The sequence below is a fragment of the Phascolarctos cinereus genome, unplaced genomic scaffold, assembly GCF_003287225.1.
Source record: "Phascolarctos cinereus isolate Bilbo 61053 unplaced genomic scaffold, phaCin_HiC Scaffold_7;HRSCAF=346, whole genome shotgun sequence".
NCBI lineage: Eukaryota > Metazoa > Chordata > Mammalia > Diprotodontia > Phascolarctidae > Phascolarctos > Phascolarctos cinereus.
In genome coordinates this window covers 7,202,319-7,216,152 of record NW_027556180.1, presented here as the reverse complement: position 1 = coordinate 7,216,152, position 13,834 = coordinate 7,202,319, and positions in this window count along the sequence as shown.

Sequence of the window (13,834 nt, the reverse complement as noted above, 5' to 3'; positions counted from 1 at the left end):
GAATTGTTTGCTGATTTTCTAGAGGGAATTGTTTTCTTATACATCACATCTTAAGGAGGTGCAATGTAATAGGTTTTTGGCTGTGCTCATGCTACATGTAAGATGTATAGAATTGGGGAGGGGAGGAGGAATGTGCTCCCTTTTATTCATCTTCTCAATCATCAACTCTTCCAATTACACAGCCAATAAGGGCACTTGTACAATCTCACAGTGCAAATCTTAGTGATGAATAACACGTGACCAGTACCTGGCTCCCTAAGCTGTCCCATAGCTTCACGAGGTTTGCTGTGTTCACTCCTCCAATTCACTTTGGAATTGGTAGGTTGGATCTCCACAGGGGTTATTATAGTGGTGATGACTCTCAGGGTTCTTATTTTGTCCCTAGGAGTCACTAGTCTCCTTCCCTGTAGGTCATGAGCCCCTATCAGTGTCCTTTCCCTAAACAATCATCCAGTACTTTGGCAAAAGCTAATGAACTCAGCTCAAATGGCATGGGAAGAACAGTAGTTCAAAAGTGTTTTCCCCAAATCAGGGCATTACCCTATGTCAAATGCATGCAGGGTCAGGGGGACAGATTGGGAGGGAGAGAATGGGCACACATGTAAAATATGATGGTAGGAGAGGTGACACATGGCCAAGTCAATTCCAAACTCCAGGTTTCAATGCCCTTGATGTGCCTGGGGATTCCTCGTGAAGTTTGCTGCAACCTGTGATGTCAGAGATGGATGACTGAGTGTCCCATTCAGCCGGCCTGACTCTTTACAAGGCACAGATTATCTGCTTTGTGGACAGCTTAGGTGGACCTGCTTATTGTAGGTCTCAGTGTCCCAGCTGAATGGATTGGGTCGTTCTCTGATGGGCTGAGCCAAGGTGGACATCTGCTAGTGTATTGGTTTATACCAGGCTTTACTACTGCTGGGCTGGATTACACAGGTTATTCAGTCACTGGGCAAACATGCTGATGGGCTGGGCTGGACATGTCAATTGACCCCTGGGCAGCTGTTGCTGGACTAGGTCAGGTTGGTCACTCAGCTGCTGCCAAGCTCCTGCCAAATTAGGCTTGCAGGGCACTCTGATGCGGAGCAGCTGGTCCTGGAATGGTCTAGGCAGGACACTAGGCAAGTTTGGTCACTGGCTCCATTCGAGGTGTAACATCTGTGAAATGGATTAATCCACGGGACTTCATGGGCTCAGCTGTATCACCACAAGCCGCTGGCATGGCTGAGTGGTATTTTCTCTTCAGCTGTAGCATTACCTAGTCCTTTGACCTCGACACTAACCCTTAGGCTAGAATGGACAGAAGTCTCCTCTTTGATTCCCTCAGAGCCTTGGTTCCAAGGTTGGTAATGTCTAGACAACACATGTTAGAGATCTGACCTCTCATATGTGACCATCTTTCCTACTTTAGGGTCAGGTACCTCAGATAATGACTTTTCTTTTGGTAATATGGGCTTCTTCTGACCACATACTCTAAGGTCCCGGCCTGTTACATTTTGCTGCACTTCCTTTACACACCTGGGATTCTGTGGTCAATTGAGGGAGGTAGAGATTCTGTCTTTTCTGCCATTAGGTCAACTCCTCACTAATTGTGTCTCGTCCTCACTTTAGGGGGCCCATGATAAGCAGTCTCCATTAAACACTGAATATCAGATTTGCTTTTACAAAGGGATATTTACACACATCTCCATCAATGCGTTGGGATATAGCCTCCCCCCTCCCTGCTCCTTACGATCTCAGTCTCTTGGGGAGGGGGGCGAAATATTAGAATAAGAACTCAGTTCAGCTCTTGCATTAGTCCCACCAAGTTCAAAAGCAACACTGTACTGGGTTGACATCCCCAACCCTTCTTCCTCATGTGTTATATCCTGGGCACTATCTGGTCTGGATTCCTGGATTTCCGGAACCCCATGGCTCAAGCTCTCAGGTTGGAAACTCTATTCCCTACATTTAGGATGGTAAAGGAGGAGGCATGTGGAGAGGGGGTCTTTAGGATCTCTCCCAAGTGCCTCATGATATTGCCTGAAATGAGTGGAGGAGTTTTTTACCCTCAGATGAAAATGCATGAAAAATTCTGAGATGCAGTTTTAAAAACTTAGCCAGTTATGTCTTTGTAGCCAATTGAGTAAAAGACTGCTCTTGTCTAGATGGTAAGTCAATCTAGAATGTCCACACATGTTCTAGCTCTCCTGTCTCCTAGAAGCAGTCATGCTCAGTGTATCCCATTTGGGTGACACAATTTTAGGTGTGCACCAAATCCCCATTACCCTTGGCACATGGTGTTCAGTTCTGAATGGGCTGGTACCCTTCCCAGAATTCGTTTGTGGTCATAGGCAGGTGAGTGATTGGGAATAAAGACAGGAACATAGATGATGCCCTAGTGACAAGATCATTGTGTTTGCTAATGTCTTTGAATCCAACTGAGTTATTCCAGATTCAGATTCTCTCTGAGGTGTGGAATATTCATTTTGCAATCTAAGAATTTCTCCTTTTGCATGTCAATGGCTATCTCCTTTAGCCTTTTCTGATCTTTTGGCTTTACTGAAGTCTGTTTGGGACACACTCTTCCACTTGGTAGCAAAAATGGATATGCTAATCAAAGCTCTCCTTATACTCAATCACAAGACATTCCACAAAAAGCAGAACTCTGTCTGGTAAGAGGGTGTCTCACACACCTTGGGCATGCAGTGTGAGTTCTGGTGCCTTAATGAGCACCCGGTCTCATCGGTGTCGGTGCTCCCTCTAAAGAGGCAGACCTAACCCACTCACATGTTCTCATCCTCTGAGATTCTTACTCATGTTCTCCTGTAAGCAACAATTGTTCAGTTGTTTCAATGGAGTCTGACTCTTCATGATCCTATTTGGGCTGTTCTTGTCACAGATTTTAGAGTGCTTTGCAATTTCCTTCTCCAACTCATTATATAAATGAGGAACTGAGGAAAACAGGGTTAAGTGACTTGCCACATGTAATATGTATCTGAAGCCAGATTTGAACTCATAAAGATGAATCTTCCTGACTTCAAGCCCAGTCCTCTAGCCACTGTACCACCTTATTTGCTGCTTTAAAGTTGACAAAGTACTTGATGTATGTAACCTGTGGCCCTGAATCCTGCCCCCTCCCCCAAACTCAAAGTGATTGGGTTTGACTTCAAATTAATCTTCTTTTGCCTCATTGTTCCCATCTGCACTGATCTAGTAAAGTCTCTCTCCCCACCCTTGCACCCAATCTTCAGGGTAGTTGATGTCTAGGGCATCCCAAAAAAAGAGGTGTGGTCTGCCAATCCTGCATGCACACTCAGCGTATGGTGTGATCACTGCCTATAGGACACTCTAATCTCACCCCATATAAAATGCATAAGACTGAGTATTCACAGATGCCCTTGAACAAATGAAAAATCTCAAGGTATTCTAGTAGTCTATAAGCTTTCCCAAAGAAGGGAACAGAACCTGAGGGGTTTTATTTTTGAAGCTCCCTTCTGCCATTTTGATGATTCTTTATTATAGAAAGAGAATGTCCACAAGTTTTCCTTAGACTTGGAGTATTTGCCTTGTTGCTTAGACTCCTGTCAGATGGAAACATGCCTTGGAGCCTGATGAGTGAGCAAACCCTTTCTCCCCGGTCCTCCATTGTCTGAGCATGTCGGTGGTTTTGTTCTCCAAGTGCCATGCTGAAGAGATACTTGGCAGTCCTCTCTGTCTTCTAAGGATCAAGAAGTGTCAGAGATTCTGTTCTCTCTAGAAGGTCCTTTCCAGGATATTGACTGTAAAAGAGGGAGAGATATATGATGATGTCTTGAGGAGACATAGGAACAAGTAAAAAGGACTCGTTTTTAGAATGGGGAAAAAGGCACATTTATGGGTGGTAGAAGAGTCATTTTCTAAAGGCAATACTTTTATCTGAAGCATCAGCCACATAGAAGAATTAGAGGAATAATTGTTTTGTTTGGGAGCCATCCAAAGCAAGTTTTCCTTGGAAAAGTCTGCTGTGCTACACTAGTGAGACACTCATTCAAAGACTGTGTTGCTGTCCATTTTCATCTTCCTCCTTTGACTGGGAGAGTAGATCGGGAACAAGATCCCCGATCATTGCCATGCAGGTCTCAGCTTTTCCATTCGGGCAGCTCTGCATTCTCCTCCAAGGAGCCATGTGATATCTGTTAATCATTCTCCAGTAGACTTTTGGTGAGTCAGTTAATCTTTATGCGCTTCATTTTTCTCATTAAAAAAAAAGTGTTCAAACAACAACAAAGAAACTATTTCTGCCTATTCTCCAGGAATATGTGCTATGACAGGTAATAACACATGGGAGAGATAAGCAAAACTTTTAAAAAAAATTTTTAACTGCTATTTTTGTTATTAATACTAACATAAGTGGTACTTATGGACTTATCATTTTGGAAATCACCTTAGCCTCATAATTATTATTTTTTTAGTCTGATAACTATTAAAAAATACATACACATTCCCCCTTGCCAAAGTTTTGGGTCAACTAGAATAAAACCATAGAGAGTCTGATCGCAGTTGGTTTTCAATTAAGTCTTTAGGTCTCTATAAAATCAGATGCTGAGACTAGTCCTAATAGGTCAAATTTTACTATTCTAATTAGGAAGAGAGTCACTATTTCTATCTCCTCTCCCAAAGGAAGAAGCCACATTTTCTTTCTCTTAAAATATCAAGGGAAATGAAGTGCCCCACTTTTTTCATGACCCTCTCCAAAGAGAGGCTTAAACTGATTTTATTCTGTCTTCTAAAGAAGCCAGGACCCTTTTTCTTCAGGACAAATCAGTTCTAGGGGGAAATTGGTTTGGCTCCAACACAGTGGCTTCTGGGAAGCCAGCCCTGGAAAACCACAGGCTGCTATGGGTTGTCAGCAAATGTTTTCAGAGTTCATTTCCTTTCTGCTGGTTCTCAAACTCTTCCCAAAATCTGCTCCAAAGGATGTCTGTGGGCTACTTGCAGGGCTGCAGCTGGTACATTTTCACTCTGATTAAATTTGTCAAAAGTCTAGCTCCATTGATCCCCCACAGGGATCAAATGGGAGGCCTTTATTTTTGTGTTTTGGCTGGGAGATGAGTATTGCTGGTATTGTCAGAATGTCACTGTGACCAGAGGGAAAGGGTAAGAGCCCACAGTGAATATTCACGGGAGGCTCTTCTGGACCATTGTATACCCACTGGAGTCAGACACTACAACATGAGACCCCATCACACTTAAGGGAGAATGAAAAGACACAGTGTTGGGGAAATGGGGCTGAGGGCTGGCCACCAACTGGCTCGTAGGCTGGAAATTAAAATGCAGTCATCAATGACAGAAATAAGTCATACCACTTACACTGAACTTTTTCAGTGTTATTTGTTTACACTCAACTTTTTGATCCAGCTCAAGCTTGAGTTCATATCTGCTTTGGGGATGATGTTCCAGAGCCACAGAGCAAGGGGCAGTGGAGAAAAAGAAAACCAAACCAAAGCAGACCATGAGGCTTAAAGTTGAAGGACTCTGCTTCAATTCTTGCATCTGCTACGTAGTGACCTAGGCTGAATTGCTTCATTTCTTTAAACCTCAATTTCTCCCTCTGGAAAATGGCAGAGCTCAGAATGGCTAACCACTTAGCTCTCTTCTGCTGCTGCTATTTTCATCTATTATGATACTTCCCATCACCTGCTCTATTCTGGATAGAATCTAGCATCTCTCTATTCTTCACTCAATAATGAATCACCCTTATTCTCGTATGTGTCCCAAAGATTGCTTGGTGGGCCAAACAATATCCATGTTGTTCTATGACATTAACGGGACGATGTGGCAGGCAGTGACAAGTCTAGGGAACAAGGCATGCACTTTTCTAATCAATAGATTTTATAATGCTGAATAACCACCCTGGGAAAGGCACTGTGTGACCCCATTTCAATCCTTCATTGTGTTTCATTATCTTGTGTTGTGAAAGATCATTACTTTAGGCACATCATTTAAAAAATGGAATTATGATTTCATTAGTATAGAGAGCTCTCAGATGAGTAAACTCCTTTTATCAAAATCTTCTCTGTAAATTATAGTCATCGAGTTTCCTAGGATACTCAAAAGTTTAGAATTGCCCAAGGTTGCATAGACCCTGGTGGTACTTGAGTCCAGGTGGTGTATTTAAATATGAGAGGTGATGTGGCATAGTATTCAGAGAACAAGTTTTAAGTTAGGAAGTACACACGCACACACACGCACACACACACACACACACACATGTATATACAGAGAGAGAGAATAAGAGCAAGAGCAAGAGAGAGAGAGAAGGAGAGAGTTAGGAAGCATATGAAATAAATGTTGTCAGGAAATATGTACACACACACAATAACTTTATATATATATATACACATACATATATATACATACATATATATATATATATATATATATATATATATATAGAGAGAGAGAGAGAGAGAGAGAGAGAGAGAGAGAGAGAGAGAGAGAGAGAGAGAGAGTCAGGAAGTGTACAAAATACATATTGTCAGGAAATATGTACACACACACACACACATGCGCACAGACAGACACACATATACCAAAATACCATCCTGTGACAAACATGCAGTGTTACTGAGCGTAATGGGGGTCTTCCCAATAAGCCCAGCCCTTCTGAGCATGTGACACATGCCCTGATGACGCAATACCCACATGGTCTTCAAATCACGTGCAGATATTACTTTTGGTATCCACATCACATGAACAGTAGCCGTTCAAGTGATATCTTAACCAGAACTGAGAATATATTTAAAAGGCACTAACAGGCCATGGCCTTTTCTCTTTTCTAACTGGTTGTTCTGGAGTGAGCAGACAATTAGTTACATTGTAAGCCTCTCATTGGGGAGAGAGGTCATCAGCTTTTATGTTCCTACCTGAGTTACCACCATGAGGTCCATGAGCATCCAGGCCCTATTTTGCTCTGCGTCTGTTGTATTTTTTCTTTGTCCTCGTTAGGTGCAGGAGTATCAGACTAAGGGATGACCTCATGAGGCTTGAAAGATCTGAAGAAAGAAACACTAGAGATCTGGTAGCCAGAGTCAAGACCAGGGTTTGTACTCTGCCCACACATACCCAAGGAATAAATGAGATTCAGCCCAAGAGTAGAGTGACTTTCCATTCAAGAATCTGGGTCTTAGAAGAAGAAATGACTCTGGAAGTGACATTGGTGGAAGTAAATCCTTTGGAGAAGCTGTTCAAATTTTGAGGCAACTCTCCCCAGTGACTGAAGAGGCACAGGGTAGTTTCTCCCGGGGAGGGACAGGCTAATGCTTGTATCACTCTTCTTGCTGTATCTTTTAGTAAATATCCCTTTGTAAAAACAAATCTACATTAATTGGTAAAATAAAACTGTGGCACTAATCACTGGTGTTTGATACTGGGGAGAACACAGCAGAATGAAGGTTTAATCCTTCAGCATTAAAGAAGGCATTATCCTGAAAATGTAGAAAAGGAGCCTAGTTTTGGGGGACCAGCCTCAGCAGTGTAAGTGGGAACCGAGGTAAGAATCTTCACATCTCTAAAGGGCTATAAATAATTGTTATTCCCTGTTCGAAGTGATCTACTCTCCTGACATGGATAATCAAAAGCTGATCAGAGTTGACTAAGTCACAAATCAGATGAAATCCTATTACATGTTCCTACATTGTAGAAGCACTCAGTGATGAAGTAGAACAGCATCTCATAGGTCTAGGCTTGTCCTAACCTTCAGAATCCCATCTTATGATGAGAAGTCACCCTCATCGATGGGTACTAAACGCAATAAAAAGTCACTCCTTCAGTAGGGATCAAGCCTCTGGGAACAATTTCCCCCCCTTAATAGTGTTTTATTTCCCCTCAATTTCACATAAAGATAGTTTTTAACATTCAGTTTTGTAAAATTATGTTTCACTTTTTTTTCCATCCCCCTCCCCTTGCCCTCTCTTCCTCCCTCCCCAAGACATCAGGCAATCTGATACAGGTTATAAATATACAAAGGGAACATTTAAAAAAAAATAGAACACTACATGTCTCTATCCAGTGCTCAATTAGGGAAGGGGGTCTATGAATTCAAATTAATTCAACAAATAAGATTAAGTGTACATTTATTCATAAGACCCTGTGCTAGGCACTATCCTCTTCCTCAAGAAGACTACATTCCACTGGGGGAGAAGAAATGCAAAGAGCTAAGTAAATAAGTGAGCATTTGAAGAAAGAGAAAAAAACTGTCAAGTGGATAAGGAAATGCTTCTCAAAGAGAGCTATTCATGAGTTAAGCTTAGGTGAAGACAAGCATTGCAAAAGTCAAATGGTGGAAGCTTATATTCCAGGCCTTTGAAGAGTCTACCAAGGGTGGAGGACTTGAGGCCTGGAAGGGCACATAGGGCCAAACATGCCCTTTGGGCCGCAGCTTCCCCTCCCCCTCCCCCTCCCAGGGCCTATGCAAAGACATGGAGGTAGGACACAGGATATTGATTTTTGGAAGAAGTAGGCTACCTGGCAAATGACAGGTTATTTTCTGGTCCTGCCCAACCCTTTCCTGTGCCTGACAAAATCCCCCTTCCTCTCACAGTATTTCCTCCCAGTGAGAACAAATAGCTGATAATTAGCTTGGCCAAAAGACACCCACTCTACTATTGGTCTATATTCACAGGCTATATCTCTTGGTGGTACTTTCCAGAGCTCAGCAACCAGCAGTCAAGGCTCCAAGGGCCCAGGCGCACCTCCATGCCGAGTTGAGACATCCTAGGGGGCCTGAGAAAGGAAATGGATGGGGATCTGAACTAGCAGGAGAAAGCAAAAAATAGAGTGGAGGCAGCTTTTTGTAGCCACGTTTCGTCCTGCACGTGCTCCAGTTAGAAATGCCTCCCCTGATGACATCTAGTGGCCACAAACATATATGTTCTGGGTAAGTTTTCAGGCTTAACACTCCCTTTGTGTCTGTCCCCCATAACAAGATGAAGGAGAGTTTTGGGTGAAGCAGATGTCTAATGACTGCCATGGAAACAGAAGATGCAAGACATCCAATGACATTAAAGCATTTTCTGGTACTTTCTCTGAGGATTTTATTTAGCTAGAAATTATTATTTTACAAATTGATGAAGGCATCACAGTGTGTCAGGGCTGGAAGGTGCCATGGTGACAATCTGATCCAACCCTTCAGTGCATTGTGGGGGAAGCTGAGACATGTAAAAACTGAGCAGACCATCCTCATCAGTTATGTAGGGTACAGTGGTTATCTGTGGTGCTTACTAGCTGTGTGACCACAGGCGAGTCCCATAATCCCTCTGGACTTCACCTTCATCTTCTGTAAAATGGGCATAATTGAACTTTCAGGAACTACCTCAAGATGCTTCAATGAGGCTGAAATGACATAATGCATGTAAAGGGCTCTGGAAACTTTAAGTGGCACATAAACATTGGCTATTCATCTAATATGCTCTTTTACATCGCTCATATTGAAGAACACTGGTGAACTCCCCCTGCCCCCACCATAAATAACTGGTATTTTAGGCTCTGACAGTATATGGTCACATTTCAGGAATGTCATTTAATGGACGGTATTTCCAAATCCACAGCAAAGTCAGCCATGTAAAATGTAGGCTTATGCTCTCTGTTATTCCTCTAAGGTCCCTTTCAACTCTGCAATCTAAGAATCTTCCCAAAGTACTTTCAGATTGCAGCAGCCCCCAGCATGTTGACATTCTTCCTCTTTCTATGTGGAAAAGTTGAGGTCAGCATCTGTTATTCCCCAAAAAATCATCACTTCGGGGAGAGCATTCTGGTGATGAACCTCACTCAGTCAAAATAGTAACAGTTCCATTTTACATAGAGCCTTGAAGTTCCTACAACAGCCTTGTGGGCCCCTACTTGCCTCAACCCCTGAATCAAGCCCCTTTGGTGGCGGTTGTCCTTAGGATAACATATAAAATCTTCAGTCTAATGTTTAAGGCCTTCCATCATATTCCCCCACCTACATTTATAGTCTTATTATGTCGGTCTTCTTCATGCACTGGCCAATGCCATCTAACTGCCCATACAATATCTATCTCTCCACATGGTACCTTTGCCTAGGATATCCTTCCTTTTGGAGGCACCTCCTTCTTATCTTCATCTCCTGGAATCTGCACTTCATTCTTACCACAGTCAAGGTGTTAGCTGCTACAGGAAGCGCTCTCTTTCAGTCTTCTCTCCCTCTTGGAATTTTTGTTGTTTTGTACATAAATTGTCATTACTTCTTTTGGTACACATTACATCTCTCCGCCAGTGGACTTTAAGCTCTTCGACGAGCTTTTACTTCTGTCCTTGAATCGAGGGCCCTGGCACAGTCCTGGGCACATAATAGGTGCTTAATGGATATTTGGCAAATTCTCAAACCATTTGCCATAGCCCCAAGTAAGACCCTGACTCATATGGTAGGATGGAGAGCCTATGAAGCCACTAGCCTTTCCTCCACGTCTATGATGTGACAGGGGAAAGAGAACTATCTGTTGTGAGCAAATGTGAATCAATAAATAACCTTTAGAAATCTTGGTTCAGAATAGAATCTTTGTGGTTTTCTTAACTTCAATCTTCAGCCAAGTCTCTTCTTTCATTTTCCTGTGTTAGCTTTTCTTTATTTATACATTCTGGGGTCAGGAAAAAAAAAATAAAAACAAGAAAAAAGGGTCTTTTGTTTTGTGGGGAAGAGTTAGAAACCAGGTAGCCAAAATTGTACCTATAGCATCTGCTGTTGCCTTTAAGTCCCCAAATAATCAACATGGGGCAGTTTTTTTCTTCTCCTGCATTGATCAGTATAGAAAATGACTTTCTGATTCAGAAACTTTTAGAGTTAATAGCAGAAGTCATCCATAACATGAGAGAATTACATCGAGAGAGGAAATGGGGCCCAGGGAGGTGGAGTAGTTTATCCAGAGTCACTTAGGTAGGAGGCTCTTCTGTCTTCTTTGGAAAAGGATTCCTAACAATCTCTTGTGAATCACAGTATGAACCCAGAATACTTAATGTTTCTGATGGAAGTTCTCCTTGAGTTTTTCTGTCATTTCTAACATGACACCTTGAGGCCAGTGTATAACAAAGTGAAGTTGATTCTAGACAGAAAATGCTTGACTGATTCCATTCATTGCCCAGGTCAAGTGCAGAATTCATGAGAACAGAATAACAAACAAATGAGTGAATGAATATATACATATGTGCGTGCACATAAAAGTACATAAATTTAAAAAAGAAATATTGTTTTTGGTTTCAAACAGGTTAACCTTAGTCATGGCAAACACCATCCAAATACCTGGTTCCTCATTCCCTAGGCAAAATTTCAGTTTCTATCAATTTTAACAGTAAGAAAATGTGATTCCTAAGTTATTGAGGCAGACACTTGTTGGCCAAATCTCCTGCTGTACTCCTTTACACAGTGGCCAAGTCACTTACCCCTAGGGTGCCAAGCAAACAATCTATTCCTTTCAAGTGTCATTGAATCTCTGCTTTTCCTTTCCTTTGTCATTTGTCACAATGAATACCTAGGTTAAGTACTTAGCACTCCACATGCAGACCCTCCATGTTAACCAATGACTGCCTTTAAGCACTAACATAAACCCTGGCTTGTGCACAGGCAAAGAAGAAACAGATGTAGCAATGATGCAGTAGCTTTGGTTCCATTTCGTCGGTGTAAAAAAATCAAGCTGGCTTGCTCTTGGAGACAAAAGTAAGATGGTATTTTCCCAATGGGGAGGACATAAAAATACTGACATGCTTAGTAAATAAACAAGACCATTGCAGGTGTGCTAACACAGCAGAGTGAGCTGCAGGGGTGGGGAATGTCAATCCTTAGGATCCTCCCCACTCCAGCTGCTCTCATGTCATAGTACATTGTGATTTTCTGGAATCCTTCTCATGTGTGTGTATGTGCATATGTATGTGTGTGTGTGTGTGTGTGTGTGTGCACGTGCGCACACATCTGTATTTCAGAGTTATCTGGAGCAAGCTGACCAGGAGAAGCCGATGATTTCCTAGATGCACATACACTGTGCTTGACAAGGTCAGCTGCATTCCCATGCTTCTCTGTGTTGTCTTTCTTCATTCCCCAAGGATCCCAGCAAGGTCAGAGCCTGGGGATGAGTTCAGCTAACTAGGCTCAACTTTGGAATGGGAAAAGATGGCCACTGCTGAGAATTCTTCCCACAGAATAACTGATTTACAAATCCAAAGGGAACAACAAGCCAAAGGCTCATTGAGTGGCTCAGCTTTTCTGTGTTTCTCCCTTTCTAGCCAATTCTTCTTTGGGAGCCTCATGCCTTAGAATGCACCCATCCAGAGAGCAGCTCTCTGGGCAAGCCATTGTCCTTGTCTCCTTTCCTCCTGCAGCTTCCTGCAGTGGCCCACATTTTAACCAAAATATCTTATGAAGGGCAAATTTTATTTCAGAGATCTCCACTTATCGAACTATGTTCAAGGCTTTTGAAAGTGCATGGAAGGAGGTGAATATTAAAGTTGTCCTTTCTTGAGATGTTCTAGAAGTGACAGAAAACACGAAGCTTTGAAAGAATCTGGTGTTTGAGAAGAAAGAATGGAACAACAGTAGGGAAAAGTTTCACTTGGTGGCCCTACCAGAGAGATGGACAGTGAGGGTAATAATTGTATTAATGACACTCACCGATGACCCAGATGCAGCACCAGACACTTCACAAGAGGTTTACTCATATTAGCTCACTGAGCTTCACAGCCAGCCCTGTTACAGATGAAGTGTGATGAGGTTAAGTGATTTGACCATGCTCCCACAGCTAGTAAATGTTGGGGAAAGGGGTGCTCATTTGAACTTAAGTTGCTTCTGACTCCAAGCTCAGTACAGATAGGCAGCTCCAAAACTGACTCCTCATGCTAGTGAGTGGAAGCGTGGTTCATCTAAAGCTAAGCCAGTTGATTCCCTTAGTGACTGTTGCTGCTGCTGCTGCTCATGAGGAAGGGGCCAACGAGAAGATTCACTTCCATCTGTAGCACTCCCCTCACAACAGTCTAGTGTGCTAGTGAAGCTAAGGATTCTCACCATCGTTTTCCGGATGAGGACCGTTGGAGGTCTGACAGGTGAGGTGACTTAGAAGCGATTCCACCTTGGGCTTCCCTGACTTTGTCCACACTACCCCCCATGCCCAACCCATTCTCCTTCCTCCCTTGTGCTTGTCAGAGCCCCCAGCTCCCTCCAGGGCTCAGCTCATGTGCTGATTTCTCTGCATTATAGATTTGAGAGTTGGAAAGGTCTGAAGAGGTCAGCGAATCCATCTCCTTGACTTTATAGACAAGGAAACTGAGGGTCAGAGCATTGACTTGCTGCCTATGATTGCACAACTAGTGTGTGAGGTGGGATTTGAAGCCAAGTCTTCCCGTCTCCAAGCCCATCACTCTGTCCACTACAGCTGGCTGCTTTTTGTGATTCCTCAAAGTTGTTACTCTCTACCTCACCCCTACTTGGACCAAGTCACTCAGCATTTAGTACTTTGTAAATCCTGGATTTTCTGGTGTGGGAAATGTATCACCCTAGGAGACTGTGGGCTCCTTGAGGGCAACGGTGGTCTCACTTTTGCATCTGTATCTCTAGGACCTAGCCCAGTACCTGGCACATAGTAGGCACTTTCCATTAATGGCTGTTGATTAATTGATTCTGGTTCCCCTTTAAAAACTCAAGTGGCTGGTGCATCCCTTCTTGGATTCAGTCACTTCTGAGGCTCCTACCAGCTCTCAGTCAATGATCTGCTGCTTTTATCCTAATGCAAATTGGCCCAAGATCAGATAACCATTGGAAATCTGGCCTTCCTTGGCTTATGGCCACATTTATTTCAATCTGGCAAATTTCTGA